Source organism: Haliotis rufescens, unplaced genomic scaffold (assembly GCF_023055435.1).
Source record: "Haliotis rufescens isolate VD_foot unplaced genomic scaffold, xgHalRufe1.0.p SCAF_12, whole genome shotgun sequence".
In the NCBI taxonomy this organism is placed as follows: domain Eukaryota; kingdom Metazoa; phylum Mollusca; class Gastropoda; order Lepetellida; family Haliotidae; genus Haliotis; species Haliotis rufescens.
Genome location: NW_025963802.1, coordinates 10,509,728 through 10,534,236, shown reverse-complemented (window position 1 = coordinate 10,534,236; position 24,509 = coordinate 10,509,728). Strand labels below are relative to the sequence as shown.

Genomic DNA, 24,509 nt, shown 5'->3' with positions numbered 1-24,509 from the left:
GAAAATAGGTCCATAGCAACCAATTATTGGTTTGAGAGACCACTAAATAGATCGGGAGGTGTCAGACTTGTAGACCTGAGAATGAGAATGAAATAGAGAGACATTATTGGGATCATAGTGGATTGGACCATGTCACAATCAAGCAAGTGATCATCGGGGTAGACTCGGACAGCGGCGATAGCGATTCGGACAACAGCGACACCTATTCCGAATGCACTGTCACGGCTTCAGAAACCTGCAACAGTGACTCCGATTGATCGACCAAAACGGCTTTTGAGATGACCCCCATATACGGTGCACATGCTTGTTCATTACCTGGCTGTTCTATGAGCGACTGGTCCTCCCTGGTATTGGATGGCGAAAAATGTCAATAATATGATGATCGTTTGGTAAACAATTTTTTTATTCGGGTGTCCAAAATTATGAGACAAACCATCAGAGTTGGTCTGTCCAATTCATGTCGCTGTGCACATTTTGGTTTTGTTGCAATTATTAGATTTTGAGTTAGTGCGCAATTCATCGGTCTCAGATGGAATCAAACGGACTGTAGCGTACTTTAATAAATACATCTCAGGTGTTACATGACCGTGACATTCGGGGACTTCTGGTATGGGCATATATTTGATTTAATTCTTAATTATGTCACGTGTCACTATATTATTAGATTGTAGCTATAATACACAGATATACATGTTCGTTCAGGGACACTTGATAAATAAAGCGTGCACACATTTTTGCTCATTAAAGTCATTTTTGCTCTTGTGAAATGAAGGGTGAGTTAATTATGGATTGAAATCCCTGTTTATGATTAAGGCTGTTTTACTCCAGGGCTTTGGGACTGGCATTCACGATTCTAACTAATTGATTAAATCACATTTTACTGTCCCTGATTATAATTATACGGCCGCTGAACCGTGTATGGGTAAATGGCTTCATGTTTGTGCTCATCGTGTTGTTCCAGATTTGTTAAAGTGTCACTGAACGGTCACAGGTGCCACCAAACTTTAATGTCTGTCTTGGTCTTACCGAAATTGGTAACTTCCCCGACGCTCAGAAATGTCAGTATCAAGGACTTACATCGGTTCTTATTCTAGGTCTCGATAACTCTGACTATAGCTGTGTCTGTCAATACCTTTTGTGTATCGTTATTGTCCCACTATGGTCATGCTTACATAGAAAATCAGTCTACAGCAAACGTTAATACATGTGGTTCATAAATAATTGTACAATTAATTACATTTTATTAAAAACTGATCAGAATCTTCTATACTTGAAGATGTAAACAAATCTTTATATGGCGTGTTACATTAGAGAGATGAATGGTTAACGCAAACCTTGGGTTGGCGAATGCTGAACGTCGCTTCGTCGTTTTGTGAGGAATTTGAAAGATCAAATTCGAAACCGAATAGCCCGCCTTGATCGTGAACGTGAGCTTCCTCTCCCAGGCCACCTTCAACAGAGCCATCACCTTCTGACCTTCCGGACTGTTGGGCAGGTAGGCGGTGAATTCTCCTCCTTTATACATGGGTCCTGGCAAGGGATGCCCCTCCTGTCACACAAGATCTCACTGAATGTTTTCCCTGTGTGTGTTATAATTACCAGCGAGGGCAAATAGGTAACCAGCTATAAGTATACATCCCATATCTTGCATATCCAAACCTCGTGGGGATGTGGTGCCTGGAAGTATAACACTTCTTATCTCTTGTTGAAATATCTGTTTACATAGGTTTGATTATTTGATTATTTGGCAAGCATTACCATTACCATTCTTGCATGACATAGTACTGATCATCATCTCTCAGGGGGTGGAATGAATTAGATACATTAATATTTGAATCATGTGTGATAACATTATGCTTACTTGTCCAAACAAAGGGAATTTGTTTCATACATAAAACATTTCGCAGAGTCTTCAAGGCTAAACAGTCACAAAAGTGAGAAGTTAAAAAACTAAAGATGATTCATTGATTGAGAACTGTTCAGTGACGCTGTGAACGGTATTTCGATGATATCACGGCGTATCTGCTTGGTAATGGAGGCAAATCCGTCGTGATACAGGTCTTACTGTTTACCTATTTGGTGAAACCCAAGAGCAGACAGTGTGGTGCCGACATACCTAGGACGACATCATCATAATCAGGGACAATATGTGATTCAAATCTCCGATCATAGGTTCCTAAGGATCTGAACAAGGAGCTATGGCGCTTTAAAATAGACTATCCTGCGATAAAACAGAGCGGTACTGCTATAAAACAGCTTAATATGGCGATGTTTGTGATGGGATAGACCAAAAGTATGATGCAACAGAGCGACAGAACGTTATGATAAATCATCTTAATATGTAAATTTCAAGAATTACCATTAAGTATAGGCATTTACATCACAGGATTTACTCAATACTACATCACATACATACGATTCTAAGACACTGGAATTTAACATTTACATATGTGCCTTGTACATCTCAACGTATAAATAAAGAATGAAAACTTGCTTTTTGAAATGATAGGTCTTGGGAGGCTATGATAGTAATACAAGTAGGTAGGCATTAATGTTATCCACATCATTTTCTTCTTATTGATCAGGGGGCACGGGTGGCCCAGTCGTCTAAGGCGCCGCAATTCGCTGTGCGTCCCTTGGGCACGCCAGAAACCTATGATTGTGGGTTCGCCCCGATTATGTTTCTAGGTTTGTCAGCACCATACTGGTTTAACCGAAGTGGTAAACGTCTTAGACCTGCATCACTTCGGGCTTTCCTCCCACATTAAGCTGACACGCCGTAATATAACTGGAATGGTTAAAAGCGGCGTTAAACACAACTCACCCACTCACTCGTATTGATCAGGGGCGGTCGGGTAGCCTGGTTGTTAAAGGGGTTCGATTCCCGACAAGGTGTGTGTGTGAGAGAGAGAAAGAGAGAGAGAGAGAGTGAGAGAGAGAGAGAGAGAGAGAGAGAGAGAGAGAGAGAGAGAGAGAGAGAGAGAGAGAGAGAGAGAGAGAGAGATCCACTCAGCCACAATAAAATCACCACCGTTTAACGTCTTGGTATGACGTGGTCGGGAATCGAACCACCGACGCTCTATCCACCAGACCACGGAGGCGTTAAGCAGATAGAAGAAAACTCTCCCCGTCAGAGTTTGAAATTACACTGTGCTACATCTTACGCAGTAACATCATTTCTTCCGACTAACTTACTTTACTACTGCATTAATTGTCACTCTGTCGCTTTCTCCCATTCTCTCACTATCACACTATGGCTCTATCACATTGTCATTAAATGGCGTTTTCGCAATACAGCGTTGTATACTCTCTTACTCTAAGCCAGGACGTTTTGACAGAACAGTTGAAAAAGTTGAAAAATCAAAGTAGAAAACAGTACCGTACACACTCAACTTTATGTTTACACTCAATTTCTCATATATATGTATTGTTACAAATTATATCATGAACTGATCAAACACTGAAATCTCAGCCATATTGAATAAACTGATGATAAAAGGTTTTCAATACCATGTTAACAACAGATTTCTTGGTTATCCCGCCTGTCTTCACACACGTAGGCTATGGTCACAACCTTATTTCTGACCATAAATAATGGAATCTAACAGATTTGTTTAATATCTTTGTCGCAATGAATAGTAGCCGGTTAATGAAGATAAATACTAAACATAAACGAAAGTCACAAGTTGTGTCCGAATCATAAAATGGATAGTCACTTACACAATGCCACGCATGGTTTGTATGAACGGTGTACAATTTGTATGAATGTGTAACGCCCTTTTTCTATTTCATAACCCGATCAAACATACTTTAGTTGAAATAGAAATAAACACAAATGTGTTTCTGTTGTATATATGAAAAAGTTAGAATTATATATTTTCAAGTGTTTTGAACTGAGCCAGGATGTGTCCAATACTAATACAATATGAGTACGGTTACAAGGTTACACATACATGTAGTTCAACCACTAGTATTCAAATTCTGTCCGAGCGAGACTATTTCGTTGTGCCTTATCATGTAATATAACGATAATGCAGTACTGCGAACGCCCAGTCGCGTTACAATATCGCGCAGTCTCCGTTACATCCAAGGTCTGGGCACGGTTAACAACGTCCTTCGTGATGAACTCACGGTGAACCAAGTGTCAAATAAACCAATGCACCCCTCGACCGTTCATAAAAAAACATAATGAATATAAACTCACAGTCATATTGAACATAGTGATCAAGTGATCACAGGTAACAACTTTTAACATTTTGTTTGTTTTCGGCTTCATAAGGAATGTCACTGAACGAAAGTAAGACAATCCCGTACTTACAGACAGAAGTCCATCCTCAAAACTGTATCTTTATCTTTATGGTGTTATGTTGCTCATAGCCAGGTAGACGGCCAGCGATATCACCTGTCTCCATCGCCCCGGGAGGCATGTTTCCAGTTTTTACTTTACAGCAGGTTTTACACACTGGACAATGGTCTTGCACACTGAGTACCTGGTCAATGCAGCTCTTACAGAAACAGTGGCCACACTTTATCTTCTTTGCTTCTACGATCTGATTCAGGCAGATGGTGCACGTTTCTCGTTCGGAGGTGAGGGTTTTCTTTTGGAAATGTTTCATCAGTTCATTCTTGCTTTTTTATTTTAAAGCAGCATCAAATACTTCATCCAAACACCGTAGAAGTTCATTCTTTCCTAAAAAGAGGGAAATAAGGTATGGTTTGAAGTTTATATCTTTACAAGGTGAGTTTAGCTAGAATTGGGTTTAACATCGCACACGTGTGTATGTGGCTGCTTGTACTAGTCCGGAATCATGTCAGTTTTATAGTGTTTGGCCGTTGATCATCATGAGATACCATGCCTCAGTTTGACATGGATATACCCCACACAGGCACTTTACAAGCTCCGAGAAGACCTGTCCTTATTTTATCTCCTTCTTGCCGACCGCCAGGTTTTAGGTCTTTCAGTATAATGCGACCTTGGGATCGAACCCCAACCCTCTGCTCTCCTGATGGACGGTAATATCATTGCAAAACATTATTATATTATGATCACCGAAAAAACCACGTGTTCATCATATTGCATTTGGCTACACTAATTTCGAATACATGCATGAGCTATAGTCCCACGAAATATATTTACGTTTGAGACCATCAAAGTATTATCATAGTATATCATCCACTACAAACAATGTGTTGCTAGTTCGTGACAATATTCGGTGAAAAGTGTTTGTTCGTGCACTTGCGGCAGGTTTGAAATTACAAGTTTGACAACTTGTAACAATGATAAACACACATGGAAACCAAACTGCCATTAACTAATACGAGGGTATGGATAATCTCACGACAGACGTTGTGCCTACCTTTCTGGGTGTCAGTAGACTCTCTCACGCATCCAACTTCTGACACTAATAATGTTTCCACAATTTGTCCATTTGTGGGATTAAATGTCACAACTTCCGGTGCCGTTGGTTTACCTTGTCTTTGTCCAACAGCTGATGCTACCAGACTTCTCTTGATTGCAGGATACATCTGCAGCATTTCCACGACGTCAGCCTTGGTTCTTGCTTGTGTGAAGTACGTTTCAGTTGAGTCTATTACAGCAAGAGTCTGGTCTATCGCTGCTACTTCCTTCTTAGACAGAGACAGCATTGTGCTACTTCTTTGGTCGATGTCTTGGTCCAAATGTGCTTTTCCTATTTTGATAATACTTGTCAGTCTTTTGAAGTATGTGCTCACGTCGGATTTGGCCTTTCTCTGCATGATTGCATTTTGACGTTTTTCTTCACACAGTCGCCTCTGACGCAGTTGTAGGGCATTTGCTTGGACTGCCTGCATCGATGTTTCCAATTCCCCTTGTCGTATTTTAGCAGCTTCTTCGAGTTTCCGGAAGTCATGGCCTTTATGTTCCAGAACTGTGGAAGAAATCAACAGAGGATTTCATCAGTAGCACAATAGAACTCCAACTGGTGTTTTGGGTGATGAGTGCAGAAATGACGTGCCAAACGTGTTCAGGGGCTGTTGTAGTACATCACTCAGGGATATGATTGGATGGTCGTTTGTCAGTCGAGGACGTCTGTGTGCAATCCTTACAGAGATATACCGATCACTCCTGACACTTTGACTCCGCTGTACTTCCTTCGTAACAGTCTGTGCACGGAACTTTTCTTTCATTCTTGATCTGCACAAAATCCACAAGTTTCGCTCTGACCGGATCCACGGTTGTCTCTCATATGTGTGACTGAAACTTTATTGAAAGTGTTTTCATATTAAGAGAAAGGACCAAATCCTGTCCGTAAACATAAGAAATGTCTGCTGAGGGCATGGTCAACTGTACGATTCTGACAATATCATAAGCAGGCGTTCGTGAATCACTATCAAATAGATGTTTGCGACAATAAATCAATTTATATTGACAGACTATCATTCATTTTCGGTTCATCGAGTTATAAATCGAAAGACAACGTACAACCTGTATCAAGCTGCATAGCCTAACCGACGAGTAACGGCAGTCAATCCATAAATGCACACAGTTTCAAAGAGGTGACTATCATGATTATTTACTTTTCTTATTCCAATTCTGGTCCCAATGGGTATTTGCCTTAGACATACATGTACATTGTGCGTACATGCGGTTAGAATGGGCACGCCGGGGCACGGCTCACATAATCTGCCCGGATGATTCAATTTAGTCGCCTGTGACGACCATCAACTCATTCTAACTCTGGTCCTCATGAGGATTTACCTGAGACATACATGTATAGAAATGTATGTTCAATATGGAGTAACTAACTAAATGAGTTGATAAAATATACAGTTGTGTTATATATGACATTTTTAAAAAACAGTGTTCGTGATGAGAATAATAATTAACAATCTATGTTCATTTGTTTTCAGATAAACCATTTTCCTGTACTCTTGATGGATTTGTGCTACAAACTAAAATGAAATTGCAAGACAAATGGCGAAAATAAACGTTTAATCTTTCCTATTTGCGTTTGTATTAATCTACACATTGGATGCCGTGGTGTATTTACACATAACGTGACGGGGCAGTGGGTAAGCCTAGTGCAATGGCTAAAGCGTTCGCTCGTCACGATTTCCCACACGTGTAAAATGTGTGAAGCCCATTTCTGGCCCATTTCTGCTGTGATATTGCTAGAATCTTGCTAAAAGAGGCGTGAAACCATACTCACGTTTGGGTTTGGGTTATCCTGGCACAGTCAGGCTGGTTTATAAATGTCATTTGATTTTTGAAAGCAAATAGCTGACGATTTTGGTTTGGTTATATTTGAAATAGCATGTTGCTGTCTTCTTGTTTGAAGTACTTTCGTGGTCACAGTGTATAACCAAATCAATTTCTTGAAGATTCCTTGAATCGGCATTATAATTAGTCCGGACTAGTACAAGCAGCCACACAAACACACACACGTACATACTCATCGCTATGTAAGTGCAATAATCTTGAACGCTACGTTAAACCCAATTTCACCTCACCTTCAGACCAGATTAACCTAGAAGAAAACATAATGCCCAGGTATTTATAATGGAAAGTTGCTGAAATTTCTACAGACTTAAAGAACCATTTTCCACATTTTTATAGATACCCACAATTTATGAAAACAATAATATTTGATTTGTCCATATTTACCTTGATTGCCCATTTATTGCAAAATAATTCTAATATATCTAAGTTTCTTTGCAATTCTATCCCCGAGTCTGCAATTAGAACACCACCATCTGCAAAGAGCAGTAGCTTAAATGTTTCATTCAATTCACTCACTCAAAATTACACAAGTTACACAAAATTTCAACCACTTGAGTCTATTTCAGACACTAAATGATTGATGAAGAGGATAAACATACTGCCTTGTCTAACACCACAAGAGGTGTTTAAAACATCCGATCTCCAATTACCTTTCTTCACACTTGCACAAACATGTTTACAATAACTTTATTTATTTGACCACGAAAGCCATTTTGAATTAGTACAAACAACAGGTTGTTTCTATAAACAAAATAAAACGCCTTTCTAAAATCATTAAAGCGATGTTTTGGTTTAACACAATGCCTGCAAAACAAAAACAGTATCAGTTGTTGAATACTCCTCTCTGAATCTAGTTTTGGATTCCGAAAAGATTTCGTTGATTTAAGTCCATCATCTAAGCCTATGTTCAGCAAAAGAAGTAAATAATTTCCCCATTACTTTTAGGAGAGATATTCCTGCATAAATGTTATGATTTGTTAAGTTACTTGATTGATACAAATGAATGACAAATCATATATTCCAAGCACATGGGAAAGACTCTGTCTTTAAAATAGCATTGAAAAGTAGATTTGTATGGGACAATATTCATACGATATTTGTAGAACTTCGGAGTTATTCCATTAGATATTTGCCTTACCCAGTTTTCAGTGCTTGTCATATTTCCACATCAGATTTCATATCTAAAAACATATCTGTATCGTGACATTCCTCATCAGAGGACCATGATGTTTGATTAAAATCTAGGACATATTTAGCAAATTTATCCTTAGGAATATGTTAAGGATTAATATTTCATGAAAGTAAGTTACCCATATGTACAGATGGTTGCACCCCAATCCGCAATACCCACATATCCGTCGTAATATGATTCGACTTCGTAGACCCAATGGTTTGCTTCTTCATTCATTATAAATCCACGATAGTTTACACTAGCGACACTGTCTTCTACTACTTGTGTATAGTTACTGTAACGCAGTCAATAGCAGTGTGCTCCGAAAGGATGCATAGCAATTATCGAAAAATTGGAATGTGTGTTTGGGAATCTTTCACTGCGTATGAATACTTTCTTGATTAGTGTCTTTTTTCTCAATCTCAAATTTGAAAAATCGTCATGTTTGGCTTGACGAAATGGATATTACTCTAGCAGGCGAGTACTTAAACAAATGACTGATAGCCTATGTATTTCACAATGCCAATTAACGTCTTAAAATTTGCGGAGTGGGAGGTTCGTATTTACCCCGGATATTTAAAGTCGAGGTTGTTTGGATGTCAGCGTCCGTGATTTATTTTACCGGTGCATTTGTTTCTATCCACCAGGTTGGAAGGACGACATATGAATAATTTAACAACTTAAAAAGGAACGTGTGAGATCAAGAAATAGAGCACATGTTCTGAAGGCATGCACAACACACGTGTTTTCAGTGAAGTGAAAATTGCTATTTCTTTCTTGCAGGACGTTTGAATGTGCAAGAACCATGTGTCTTTCACTCGTGTGATGATAATGTGTATAAGTTATGTGTACATTTATAATGGGTCAGGGCGGTGGGGTAGCGTAGTGGTTAAAGCTTTCGCTCGTCACACCGAAAACCCTGATGGGTACAATGTGTGAAGCTCATTTCAGGTGTCCCCCGCCGTGATATTGCTGGAATATTACTGAAATTGGTCAGACTTACGCCCTCGTACCATGAATGTTTACCAGGAGGCTTTCAGCATATAATTTCTCAGAGACGACAAACAAATATATTATTTCAAATGTTTATTTTCTACGTAAATTTGTGGTTAAATATGAAACCCCTTCCAATAGCCATATTTATGTCATGTCAATATGACACCGGTGTATTCTGAAAAGAAACAAATAAAACCGATATCAAGGTGAACGTGACTGTACGTAGACATAAATGTATGTTTCAAGTCCTAGATGTGATATATACAACTATAAAAAATGTTAATCACACCTGTTATTAGATTTCTATGCCAAGAAATGTCATGTGTATTTTGGAAATATCTACATACAACATTGATCTTAGTGAGGGATTAATTGATAAGATTCACTGATCGATGCCTGCTGAAAAATTGGAACAAGAACGATGTGAATTTCTGCAGAGGGTCGCAAGTAATGAGAGGAAGCAATTGAAATGGTAGTCAAATATCTCTTGCAAGCGGAAAGCTACAAAACATGTCATTACATAATCGATTTCAGGTTCTGTATTTCTGAAGATATGTTTCGCATGACAATTAATATATTTGTGTCAGACTGCACACACCACAATGTGTACGCGCGCGCGCGTATGTGTGTGTAAAAAGTTGTAAATAGGAAAGAACTGACTAGTTCTCACCTACCTCAGATAAGGTCATGAGCCTCAAGTCTGGCAAGATTCCTCAAACTGTTGTAGCGGTTCGTGTTCTGTCTGCTCTGTCTACCTTGTCGACGACCTCTCGTCATCAGATATCTGTACATGTAGCTGTCAAAGTCGGGGAAGTCAGGAACCTCAATGTCGTAGCCGTAGCGACCGTAAATCCCTTGGTTCCTCAGAGAGTTGTACTGACCCCTGTATGCGGCTGTCATGGCCACAGTGGCGACCAGAAGTAGACAAACAATCTTCAGTTGCATGGTTGTATTTGAAACGGCTGAAATAATAAACGTCAGTGTTAGGTACTAGTATGTTTCCAGTCGTCATTTCATATTACAATATAACTGCTTATGTAAACTCTCACAGTTAGTAACATGAAAAATATGTCTATTATCAATTTGTAATACAAAGAACACAAATTATAAATTAACAGCATATGATCTGTTCTTTACAATCACAACATCAGTTGCTGCCAGAACCTTTGCATTCAGTTAAATGAATGCACATGACCACAACATGAACAATGGAATATGATGCATACCTTTATCCAAAGGATGATTCGGATCTTCGAGGTAAATGGAGGCGTGTGTCAAATACAGCTTGAGCCTGACTTTATATACATATGCAGTGCCAGTAATACTCAATGAGCAATAATTCACATATGGCGTATTTGCATCACTTCTGAACTGTCACTCTGATAATGACATCATATTGTGATCACCGATGCAACACCTGATTTGCTTCAGGCGACAATTACCGCCACAATTCCGTTAGGTATTTGACATTTGTAATGATTATGTTTGAACATGTAGTAATTAATGGTAAAATCGTCAGGTGACATGTGAAACGGGTTTGACATATCACTTCATGAAGCCAGGACAGTGCAGGCAGATATGATTTAGCTCATCTTTCGTTTAAATTAAACGCTTCTATATTGTCACTGACGTGTTTTGCTGAACAATGCTTAACACATACAAGCAGGAGGTACATATTTAACAATATCCAACGTTTCTGTGTTTATTCATTAACGTACAGTATAGTATTCCGTCAGAATCGTTTTGTTATTTATTATACATAATGATTTTTGATGATCAAATAAATACGATTACCCCCTATTACATTTTGATATGACATATATCATTACTTTTAGTTTAAGTCGGTTTGTATGACAAAATTGACAAGAACTGAGTGGGATTCTTTTTTCTTAAAATACATGTTTGAGGGCGAATTGCAAAATGTAAATACAGTGTTATTTAAAACCATGATTTTGAAATGAAGTATAACTTTTCGTGTATTATGAATAGAGTTGTACATGTATAGGTATCATGTTTATGGCATTTGCATAAGAACATAGAACACATTAATCCATCGCGTGTCAAGGTTTTCTATTCGTAAATTCAACACTGGCTGCTGCAGTTAAAGCTTATTTGAAATTTATTGTTTTGTAATGTTCTTTGGCAATTACAAACCACTCCTGTCGTTAAGACTTTATGACACTAGAATAGAAAAGCATACAATGAAATCAATTTTGTTAATCTTCATCAGTGAGCACTAATTTGTACGTTGTTTTTGTGGACTTGAAAAGAAACACCTTACTTACAGTTCAGTATATTATCCTCTCTTTAAATTTGTGGATTTCAAAACTTAATTTGAGAAAGGTTTGTGTGAACATAAAACACTTTCAAAATTCTAAAAGGTTCACAGTACCATATCAAAAGACATCATTGACAAGACTGACAAGAATGACATTCATTCCATACAATCATGTTTTGTGAATTTGTATCTCTAAATTACTAGACTAACTACACCTTCTATTGTGAAGTCCCGGCTGAGTGTGTCATTGTGAATCACCACCACCCACCAGCCTGGCGTTGACTCATTGAAGTCAATTATAAATATTCAACAGTAACACATCAAACTGTGCAAACGGCAGTTGTACGAAAAAAATATACGTCTTTCATTATGTGCATTTTAAAACATACATGTTTATGAAGTAAATTTTCCAAATGTTCAAGGGAAAGGGAAACATACTTCAGGTACACGACTTCATAAAAAGCAAACAAACATGTTTCAATTTGATGAATTTCCTTTCAGTACATGCAAACCATTAATACATGTACAATTTAAAATCACATTAATATTTTCACTGACGTTTCCGCGCTACGATATTCATATTGATAATTCGAAACATGTATGTTCTTAAATTTATGGGATGAAACAGTTTATAAGTATCCTTAGAGCAGAACTCGAATTACAGATTTACTTGGAATAAAGAAAGATTTGAACCAGTAGTTATAGAAACTGAGACAAAGATTCCTCACTTAGCAAAAGTAATATCAGAAAACCTCACCCCAGATGGGACGGGAAACAATTATATAATGGATGCTATATTGAAGCAATACAATGAATGCTATTGATACAATTGTACCTGAGATCACTCACTACACATAAGCAAGGAACACTACCAGTCTCTGAAGCAAGTGCTTCCTTGCACCATCAAGACGATACTTCCTGACTATATACCTTCATTCAATGATAAATAACTACCACACTACGAACACAGGTCCCGTTAATTTCAAGCTCATTCAGACAACTTGAAGCTGTGCGAGTATTATTAATACAGAAACTTGTCTTGTTGACCTCTCACGACATAAATGTTGGTGGCGTAAATCAATCCTGAGGATATTTAGCTGTGATCCGTTTGTTCAGAATGTGATGAAAATTTATTCAGTAAACAGAGCTAGATATGTTAATGGTGTGTCATTTGAGATTTCTATCAAGGCGTCCCTTTCAGCAAATGCAGTGTTAATTATGTATTCCAAACGCATTTGCATGTTATCATTGATTCAGGTTATTATTTCCAATGTTAAGACGAATCGATACGGTATTGTACACAGTGAAGGCAAATCTGCTGATTGGTCGATATCGAGTCACGTGTTACATTGTCGTCGTTTCTGGATTATTATACTTTGTGAGCACCCGATTCCCACCTTGGGGTATGTGACATACAATATCGCGTATCGTCACGAATATATCTTTAGGTATGTAAGTGTTTCTATAAGTTAGATTAATTTTCAACATACGTGTCCAAGCATCTATTTCGTATTTAGATCTATGCATAAAGCTTCAGTGTGACAAAACACTCCCCACCCGACTGTATGACAAGAGGGATGATTTAAACTTTCCAGTAGTCAACTTTCCCTTCATGTCGAGCAATAAGTCTTTGGGTGGCATTTAGAAGTGATACACACGAGGAAGAGAATTTATGGATGTCAACTTCTTTATTATGAAGAACACAACTTTTCGGAGTATATATACTTACTCCTTCATCAGATGAATAAATGCTATGAAGCAGAGAACATATATATGTACCTATAAAAACAAAAGCAAAATGATAACAAAGGTGGAAACTTAACAATATCTTTCCGCTAGAAAAGATGACATCTCTGTTGGCTTTGTTCTTGATTGTGGCGGGAGTTGTAGTTGATGTGCTGGTCTAAGTGTGTTGGCTTGTGGTACATTGATGTTCTTAGTTCTTCATCATAGGTTTGGAGGGAAACACCTACGAACGGAAGGTGTTGATTGGTTTCGGTCTCCATGGTGAACTAGATTCTCTGGTACTGTGCGTTGAGATGTTTTAGGACCTCTGTGGGGTCGTTCTGGTGGGCTATGGTGTTGAATGTGTCGTCCGCTTTCCGGTACCAGCAGAGAGGTATGACGGTGCTGTGGAGAGGGCTGATTTTTCGACGGATGTCATGACGATTTCATTGATGATTGGAGCCAGAGAGGAACCCATAGGCATATCCACAAGAAGGTTTGCACAAATGGTGCTCATTGGTAAGCCTTCATCTTGCCTAAATGTCCCCAAAATTTTATGTGGATGTTATCAATGAGGAAGTTCAGCATTTCACATATTATTTTCTCAGTAAACTTTAGATGGCAATTGCTTTCATGTTTAACAATGTGTCCTGAACCTCTGCATATAGATACGTAACTGGTCACCACGTTTTGTTACAAAAAAACAACATGGATCAAGGAGTGAGATTTTTCCTTAAGTTTGTTATTTGGGATAGTAGTGTACTAAGTTAAAAAATCAAATGTTTTGAGATTGCAAATAGTCAAGCAAATCCTTTGAGTTTTTGAGAATCTACGTGGTATTAACTCCACTTGTCTCAAGAACTTCCTGTGAATATAAGGAAAGACCTTCCTTGATTGTAATAAGGATTATGTTTAGCCTTGTATACAGGGATTTGGTGGTACATTTGCCGGACCCAGCAATATATCTCTATTTAATTTGTACGGATTTTTCCAACACTCGAGGGATTGATCACCCATTCGATTTCTACAGCAGCTAGGAAGTATTCATTCATATATTCCACAATAGTAGAGATCGTCACCTGCAGTGAACATGCCTTCAACAACAGGACATAATTTTTCTAGAACTGGAAGAAGAAAGGTGTTGTTTTCGCTGATACCTTTGGAAACCATTGTTGTGGTCTAGTTATCATGTGGTTATTACTAGCCGTTTACATCACCTAAACATAAAAACATTTTTTTTATTGTGTGTTATAATAATAATATGATTAACTGTTTCAGATAATCGTCTACATTTATCTGGAAGTTCTTCCCTGAATGAAATGGTGGTTTAACACAAATACTCATTAAGTCAAATGTATTTTATGTAGAAGTATATGTTGAAAACAATCCATGTTTTTTGTGCTAGTATTATCGTTCACTAATTTTTTTAACATTGGTGATCTCATTCTGAGTCAGAATAGGTCACATTTTTCCCATTCCTGTGGCATGAAGACACAAATGGAGAACAATCTGTGACCTTGCTGCTTCTGTGTCATCTATGGAATATAGTAAAGGCCATTCTTGTGGTCTCGTAATATGCAAATATGTGTATGTAGGCGTGAAGGGAAGTTATCTTATTAAAAAGTCGAGATCGCGAGATTGCAAGAACACGAGAACATCCCCAACAGTATTCCCAAGTCATTAATTTAACGATGACATTCGCGTGCAAAAACACAATTGCCTTCAAATAGCAAGGATTAGTATCATACCTACAACTCAGATGACAATCTATTACACGTTATAGAAAAACATGCGTCTGGCATTGCAATGGCAATCAAAAACATGACACATTGTCCCTTCAATACGATGTTTATTTAGTTTCTCTGATGTAATACAGCGTGTATATCAAGCAGAACCTCGTTTACCTGGAAACCATCTGAAAAAAATAAAACAGACTTTTGTAAATATATATGAGCGTACACATTCCAATGGGTAGAAGGTTATTCATCAAACCCTTACCCCAATTAAACTTCAGATTGTGTTTTTTTAAATTTTTGATACATTATTTATTTATCAAAATTATCTAAATAAAAAAGTATAGTTTTCAATAACGTCTATTATCGAGATTATCTATGTATACACAAACTCATTATTTATTCTTTATCGGTACCTGTATCTTTGCTATCAAACAATTACAATATTTGGACAGCATGATCAGGATAAAAGTGTTGGTGTTTAGGAAATGATCTAATTGATGAGACATTAGAAAGAATGCCTTCTCTTCTCACCTCAGAACAGGTTATTAAAAGTCTAATATCGGTTGTATCTCCCGAAAAAGTTGTTGCTACGCCCAGTATTGCGGTTGCCCCATCCTCTTCCATTCATGTACATGGAGTTGTAGTCGTCGTCCATGTAGTCAGGAGTGTCCATTTCATTCATGTAGTTATACTGAGCAAAGTTCCTCCAGTAGTTGGGCGATCTGTACCCGCTAGAGGCGGCAACAGCGACGACAAGGAGAAGAATGACGAATTTCGTATGCATGGTAAATGGCAGTCTGCTGGAAAAGAAATATTTATGTGTCTTAAGGAAATATCTTCTCGTTAGTACTGTAATAGTACATCGTTGTTGTTGACAGCTGATGTTTCTGTTACAAATGCAAGGTTTAATGTATTTTTTGTTTCAAAACCACAATAATTCCAATATTAAGTGCATATATTACATCCTATTTTATAACAGCCTAGACGGTCAATATTCTTCAACAAATATGAATCCCTGTTCGCATTGTTACATTACCTTTTAAAGCCAAGGTGCTTGTGCAGTGGTCGAAGTCCCCTTTTGAAAGGAAATAGAGGTTTATATACACACAATGTTGATGTGCAATGTGAATACATGGAACATGTCAATTCATTATAAATGTGTCACCTACTAGTGTTCTTGGAACACAAAGCGAGTCATTGTTACGATTAGGTCATTTACCAAATTACTGTGAATTTTGCAATCATGGGTCATTGATATGCTCATCACTCAATGCGTTGGAAAGCCATTATTCATATCGTGAGATTGGCGTAGCTAAGTAGGGTATGACATATGTGTATGTGCCTCCTTTATAATACCTAATCGTAATCTGATCTAATGTGGAATAGTTCAATTAATAAAGCGACAAAACCCTTTCCATATCCAAAAGAAATCTCTGCGTAAAACAGAGTCGATTGTACAGTTCCGACTATATCATTAGCATGTGTTTATGAATCACTATCAAATAGTAATGATACCAGGTGTTCGCGAAAAGGTGAGAGTATCCTTCCACATCGGTGGTACCCATCACGAACACATGCAAAGGCAAGTCAATTGTTCACCTGAAAAAGAAACATGGGAACATATGGTACAATTCAAAGTAGGGAATTGCATCGGACATCATTTTTGTCACTGATGTGTCAAACGTCCGCCTCATGCCCACCATAAAACCTTTTGAAAGCTTTACTAAGGGCTTGGATGTTGTAACCTTGTTCAATTAAATTCTGAGCAAGGGCCGTATGACGCCCTTTGAAACAAGCCATATTTAGATGGTTGTGCAACTCTGTGTGTTTATGGTGAGAGGACAACATATACCCGCCTTAGATACAATGCAACTGCTTTTACATTTCAACAATGTAAGCTAAGTCTATAATCATGCTATGATATGTATACTATGTTATTGTGATAGACCGTAGATAATGAATAGTGTATTATTAATGTCAGATCATATCAAGTCCCAACAAATACATTATAAACTTTCAGTATTCGGGGCTTTAACATTTGGATTACTGTGCCGGATATATTTATTTTAAGTTTATTTGACGTTTACGCCACATTTAGCAATATTCCAGCTTTTTGACAGTGGCCGGTAGATGGATGTTAAACTAGTTTGTGCCGGACAAACCAGTGGCCATCATGTGAGCAGCGTCCCACAACGTTGCGGATGCTTACATCCCGCTGTCGGTTCGTACGACAAGCATTAATTCCCTCAAACCTGTGCCAAGCTGGAATCTTCCACCGTGGATACGTTTCATATGTCCCACTGTAACAGAAAGCCCACCAAGAGAAGGTGTGGTTGACCTGTTTGAATGTATGTCACCGTATCCCCTATTTCTGCTGTTATCCCAACTATCCTACATGACAAGCCTGTGAAAAAACTTCGTTACTTGAATCATGTGACATTTGTCACAAAACGTGGTTACCATGCTAGGTAAAGTTATATCCCGTTCTTCACAGGTTCAGAACAATTTTTCAAGAATATAACCAAATATCATCTGACATTTCCTGAGAAAACAGTTATACGTTATGTTGGACTTCGTACTTGATAACATTTACTTGAAATTTGGGGATAAGATATTTAAGCATGAAATAGGACTTTCCCTTTATGTCGAGCTGTATACCAGCGGCTGTACGTTTGGTGTTTAAGACATCTATGTATATATTGGTGGTGTAAAAGGCTTCCACATATGAATTAACACGTTACTTCTTTTTCTCTTGTGTGCTATTTACCACCAACATGACCTGCGCAGTTATATAACAAATTAAACTTTTTTGGAAATTACACTTTTTTACGACGTTCTTTTACAAGAGGGAGAAACGATTCAACTTAATAAATATTCAGGTTTCTTGTAAAGATAATGTAATAAATTAAACGTTATAGTTAAAATACACAATGAACTGTAGATTTTGTGTTCACTTTAATTACGTATTGTATGTATAAAAAATACCTCAGGCTCGCTTCCCTTTGAAGAATACTTAAACCTATATGATAGTGCCTTGTTGATTACAAAAATGAGGTCATGTGTGAATGACTATGATCTCATGAGTTTAACCATTACTTAATTTCATGGTGAAAGATCATACAGTAAGTTCAATATGCTAACGAATTCCAAATATGATAAATAGCCCCGTCGCTAGTTTCACGTGACAGAGTTAACAAGCCAAGAAGGGATACACGTGATGGCGCAACCATAGCACATATCCAGTTAACTAGTAAGCATTATATTCACACGCTCAACAGGACGGATTACAATTAATATCCGACGAATTATGTACACTATAATCAATTATACACTGGTGTCAAAGGGTTAACACCTGCAACTTACTGACCCAATTTTAGTGATATTTATTTTTTACGACGTGTATATAAAAAGTTTGAATTTGCAGAAGTTCACGGAATCACTAACACTCAAATGCATCAGCTTTCATCGCGACTTTCGTGTCTATATGTCTATTTTACTCTATCTATTGCAATCGATACTTTGATAATTAGTATTTAACCCATTTAATGAATAACTAATTGATACTTAAACTAATGTATGTTTCTGATTATGAGACATATTAAAAAAAATGAATCTTGGCAAAACTGATCATCCCGCGGCGTCGCCAGACTGTCTCTCTGCCATCTGCTGTTTAGATACAGTAACGTCTCTCGTCTGAGAAGAGGACTCTTCTCCACTGCGGGTGGTGCCAATCTTGATGCTGTGTAGCCCACTGAAGACGGTCCCGCCGAATACTTGGTGTCAGAATGGGTCTTCGGTGTGGCCTGTAGCAGTGGAGGTGTCTGCTCGTCAATCGTCGACGCACGGTGTCCGCACTTATGTGTTGCTGGTGTGTCCCCATGGTCTGTCTGTTTCCGCAGCAGTGACAAAGCGATCTTGAAGATGCTATCGCCCAATCTGACGATCCTGACGTCGGGTGGTGACCCTTGGTCTTCCACTACGTGGTCGGTCATCTGTAGTGTTGGTGGTCTGGTACCGTAGCTGGAGCCTGTATATGGTCCTTACGTGGACTTGAAATTCATTGGCTACTTGCCGGGAGGGTTGTCCAGCTTGCAATCGTCCAAGAGATTGGTGTCGCTGATTTCTTGTCAATCTTGGCATGTGGTAGAAATTCAATAACGAATGAATGTTATCCGATCTGGGTTGATTTTTATAGAGCAAAAAATGGGGGAACGCATGTGCATTTCAATTTGCACGGAACTCGGAACATGCATCGGGTTACCATGGCCGTTGCCGTGATGCATTTGGGCGATCAGTTTTATTGTCATGTGCTTGTTTTTTTATCATCAAATTTCATTTTTTCCGGACAAGGTAATATTAAAATTAAGAAACTTTGACAACGATTACCCAGACAACTTTTCATGCAATGTTACTAGGGGTGACGTTTCTTTTGCGGTTTAGTATAGATTTATAAAAAGGAATTGTGAAACTCTGTTGTCTGTAAGTTAAATTTCACGAACGTTTTCCAAGTTCTTTTTTTGCTTAGCTATAATTGTCTTTTACTTCACCTATACAAAAACATTCCTTGATAAAAACATGCTTGAAACCATTGGTAAGGGATGAGGAAAGCGAGTTGCTTAATGAATGACGACTTATAGATTCCAACTACTTTTGTATTCTTTCAAAATATGAAGTTTCGCTATTTTCGGTACTTATAAAACAAATTGAAATCCACACGTCAGTTTGGTCTTCTTTATTATTACAGCTTCTATTTCTCACTTTAAGATGTTCACAGGAGTTAAGGATACTACAACATTAATTCATATGTTTCGCAACTTCAACGTCAACGCATCTGTCTCATTTTTCAACAGACAAAATATATCCCGCCTGGCTACAGTCTAGTTACGTATTTTGCATAACTCCCAAAGAGGGCATACTGTTGTGCGGTAGTGTTACAAAACTGTTTTGGTGTCAAAACTTTCACCAGGTCCGATGTCCTTCGTGACATTCATATTTGTGAAGTTTGCAAGCCATGTCGTTCCCGTAACAGCAGGTTGCAATTACGCTTCGACGAATAATCACTTAAAATACATTATTACATATACATGCAGTTTTTAGCCGCTTACACTACATATATCTCAGAAGAGGTTTCAAACACTACGGAATAGCTGAGCTGAGGTTCCCTTTACCAAGAACCTGTGAAGATTCGGGGTAGAATAGGTCTTCAGCAACCCATGCTTGCCGTAAAAGGTGACTATGCGTGTCGTAAGAGGCGACTAACGGGATCGGGTGGTCAGGATCGCTGACTTGGTTGATACATGTCATCGATCACAATTGCGTGGATCGATGCTCATGATATCAATCACTGGATTGTCTAGTCCAAACTCGATTATTTACAGCCAGTTGGAATATTGCTGAGTGCGGCTTTAAACAACAAACCGACCAACCAACCAAACCTTTACCAAGCTACTATCATGCAACTTATTACCATGTTCAGGAAACATGTGCAGTAATTGTGTGTTGTCAATAATTCCTGTCTCATTTTTTGCGTCAAAGAAAGAGACCGCGCTATCGCTGAATAGGGTTGTGTGGCCTGCCCAAATTAAGACATAAGTCTTATCTAAAACTCTTTTACCACTTTATAGAAAGACTTATAAGGATTGTGTAAATCATATCTGAAAATTTCACCTTACATTGTACATATGGATAACTTGAAGTTGTTAACATGCTAACATACGACACCTACAAATATATATTTCTGACATATGGACCAAGAAGTTAGGAAATTTTTATTACTAGATAAGTATTATTACTGCGCCAGATTAGCCTCTTTCCTGTTGCCAAAACAGAACTTCCAGATACGTCCAATATATACCTGTTGCTTGACATTTTCGTTGATGAGAATTCAATCACAGCAAGAAATGAAATGAAATACAGAGTGTATATAAATATATGTATTTATCAGGTTAATCAAATCAGTCTCCAAAATAAGCAAAACAATGGACACCCCGTCATTTCCACATTATGACCACACTTTGAAAGGTCAAGGACCGGGGTTTAGTGTGCATAGAGCATTGGGGAATGAAGTTGACTTATACATGCCTTTCATCCACGTACAAATATAGAGACCTTGAACTGCTGACCATGAAGGTATACTTATGGGCCTCAATGAAACGGGGGATATTACTACAACACGAATTCTTGATAGACAGGAAATACATAAAAGGTCGTTGTCCTTATAATGTCTCTTGTTCTATATGAATGCATGCACGAGTGAAATGTATTTTTTTATTGTATCGTCAAGGAGTCAACATATTACACGACATTAGTCTCTTTAACTGCCATTGTTTTTTCATTCGTCAGTTTGCATCAAACACAAAGAAGTATTATGTTCACGCGTTTTTTATATGTATTTGTTTTATTTGTTTATGGCTTAGGTACAGGTATATAAGCTCCTCGATTTTCAGTTTGTTCAAAACATAATCGTTTTCCAGACTAAAGCAGCTAATCTTTGCGGTATCTCAACAGTAAGTACAAACGATGTTTTTGATGCCATAGGTTTTTACATGCAGAAGTAAAAACTGTATATATATTCATATGGCTCAGTATTATTTTTATTGAAAGGTATACACAAGAGTTAAATGTACTACAGTGTATAGTTTAAATATAATGCTTCTGCATAATAACCTGTTCCAAACGAAATACAGTAATGAGCTCATATCTATCATATCATATCTTCTAGCGCCTCACAGGCAGCTTGGGTTGTATACTCCCCAGGTAGCTGAGAATGAAAATCGAGTGCTCTGATCCATTCACCGGGGTAATAATAGTGTAGCGCTATGAGTATCCACTTGGTGAATGGAATCTGGCGCATTATAATTGCACTTATTATTTTTATTATATTCGTCTTCAGATTAAAGACTAAGGTTTATGGTAACACATTACGGAGATATTTCTTTAAATAACTATTTCTGTAAGATCACGCATAATAATCTAATTAAGCAATTGGAATTTCATCTTTTTCAGTCAATATCGTCACCATGATTTCCCAAATTATGCTGATTGTCCTCCTCGTCAACGTTGCTGTCATTTCGGCGTTCCCATCGCCAAATAGTACCAATGGTACCAGTACAGGTTCAGCGACTCCTTTCAACCCCTACAGTTTCTTCAACATGTTCACGCCAGGGCAGAATTCAAACAATGGTGGCTTCTTCAATCAATTGTTGAACCCTTTCAACCCCTACAACAGAATCATGTACGGATTATTCGACATTGAGCCCTTCTTCGACTTTGGATTCAGGTAAGTCTCTTCCCACCATGGATTCGTTAAGTGATGTTTTCTGGTAACTTGTACAAATATAGAAGTGGGTAATTAAGCAAGTAACTGCTGCTTTGCGCCGCAATTCACTTCAAGCAAATTCACGTTTTACTGCTGTGGTTAGTAAATAATCGAATCTGGGTCCCGCAAACCAGTGAAAGAGTGTACAAACAATGATCCACGCAAGTGCACAGCTCATTGAATCCGACCAGTTGTTTCAACTGAATCGCCTGTGACGACCATCAATATGGTGCTGGGGACAATTCTAACTCTGGTCCCCATGGGTATTTGCCTAAGACATACATGTACATGTGCATACATGCGGTTAGAATTGGCACGCTAGGGCGGCTCACGGAATCTGACCAGCTGATTCAATTGAGTCACCTGTGACGACCATTAATGTGGTGCTGGGGACAATTCTGGTCCCCATGGGTATTTGCCTAAGACATTCATGTACATTGTGCGTACATGCGGTTAGAATGGGCACGCCGGGACACGGCTCACATAATCTGACCGGATGATTCAATTTAGTCGCCTGTGACGACCATCAACTCATTCTAACTCTGGTCCTCATGAGGATTTACCTGAGACATACATGTATACAAATGTATGATCAATATGGAGTAACTAACTAAATGAGTTGATAAAACATACAGTTGTGTTATATATGAAATTTTACAAAACAGTGTTCGATATGAGAATAATAATTAACAGTCTATGTTCATTTGTTTTCAGATAAACCATTTTCCTGTACTCTTGATGGATTTGTGCTACAAACCAAAATGAAATTGCAAGACAAATGGCGAAAATAAACGTTTAATCTTTCCTATTTGCGTTTGTATTAATCTACACATTGGATGCCGTGGTATATTTACACATAACGTGACGGAGCAGTGGGTTAGCCTTGTGCAATGGCTAAAGCGTTCGCTCGTCACGATTTCCCACACGTGTAAAATGTGTGAAGCCCATTTCTGGAGTCCCCCGCTGTGATATTGCTGGAATCTTACTTAAAGAGGCGTGAAACCATACTCACGTTTGGGTTTGGGTTATCCAGGCACAGTCAGGCTGGTTAAGCAAATACTTATAAATGTCGTTTGAGTTTTGAAAGCAGATAGCTGACTATTTTGGTTTGGTTATATTTGAAATAGCATGTTGCTGTCTTCTTGTTTGAAGTAATTCCGTGATCACAGTGTACAACCGAATCAATTCATGAAGATTCCTTTGTAAATCGGCATTAGTTCGGACAAGTACAAGCAGCCACACAAACACACACGTACATGCACGTCGCTATGTAAGTGCAATAATCTTGGACGCGATTTTAAACCCAATTTCACCTCACCCTCAGACCAGATAACCCTAGAAGAAAACATAATGCCAAGGTATTTATAATGGAAAGTTGCTGAAATTTCTACAGACTTAAAGAACCATTTTCCACATTTTTAGAGATACCCACAATTTATGAAAACAATAATATTTGATTTGTCCATATTTACCTCGATTGCCCATTTATTGGAAAATAATTCTAATATATCTAAGTTTCTTTGCAATTCTATCCCCGAGTCTACAATTAGAACACCACCATCTGCAAAGAGCAGCAGCTTAATTGTTTCAATAAATTCACTCACACAAAATTACACAAGTTACAGAAAATTTCAACCACTTGAGTCTATTTCAGACACTAAATGATTGATGAAGAGGATAAACATACTGCCTTGTCTAACACCACAAGAGGTGTTTAAAACCTCTACCTTTCTTCACACTTGCACAAACATGTTTTCAATAACTTAATTTATTTGACCACGAAAGCCATTTTGAATAAGTACAAACAACAGGTTATTTCTATAAACAAAATAAAACGCCTTTCTAAAATCATTAAAGCGATGTTTTGGTTTTCTTAAATACGTTTAACACAATGCCTGCAAAACAAAAACAGTATCAGTTGTTGATTTAAGCCCATCATCTAAGTCTATGTTCAGCAACAGAAGTAAATAATTTCCCCATTACTTTTAGGAGAGATATTCCTGCATAAATGTTATGATTTAATA

The 24,509-nt window shown here is 38.0% G+C and overlaps 2 long non-coding RNA genes across 2 annotated transcripts; both read right to left on the bottom strand.

Annotated features, from left to right (window-relative positions):
• Positions 1–9,500: 9,500 nt before the first annotated feature.
• Positions 9,501–10,701, bottom strand: LOC124126610. Its single transcript, XR_006859803.1, has 3 exons — positions 10,655–10,701; positions 10,103–10,390; positions 9,501–9,603 (listed from the first exon to the last, which is right to left on the bottom strand). It is a non-coding gene; the product is annotated as an uncharacterized LOC124126610 (long non-coding RNA).
• A 4,563-nt stretch (positions 10,702–15,264) lies between these two features.
• LOC124126611 lies at positions 15,265–16,240 on the bottom strand. The gene is made up of 3 exons (XR_006859804.1): positions 16,204–16,240; positions 15,699–15,967; positions 15,265–15,346 (listed from the first exon to the last, which is right to left on the bottom strand). It is a non-coding gene; the product is annotated as an uncharacterized LOC124126611 (long non-coding RNA).
• Between the last annotated feature and the right edge of the window lie 8,269 nt (positions 16,241–24,509).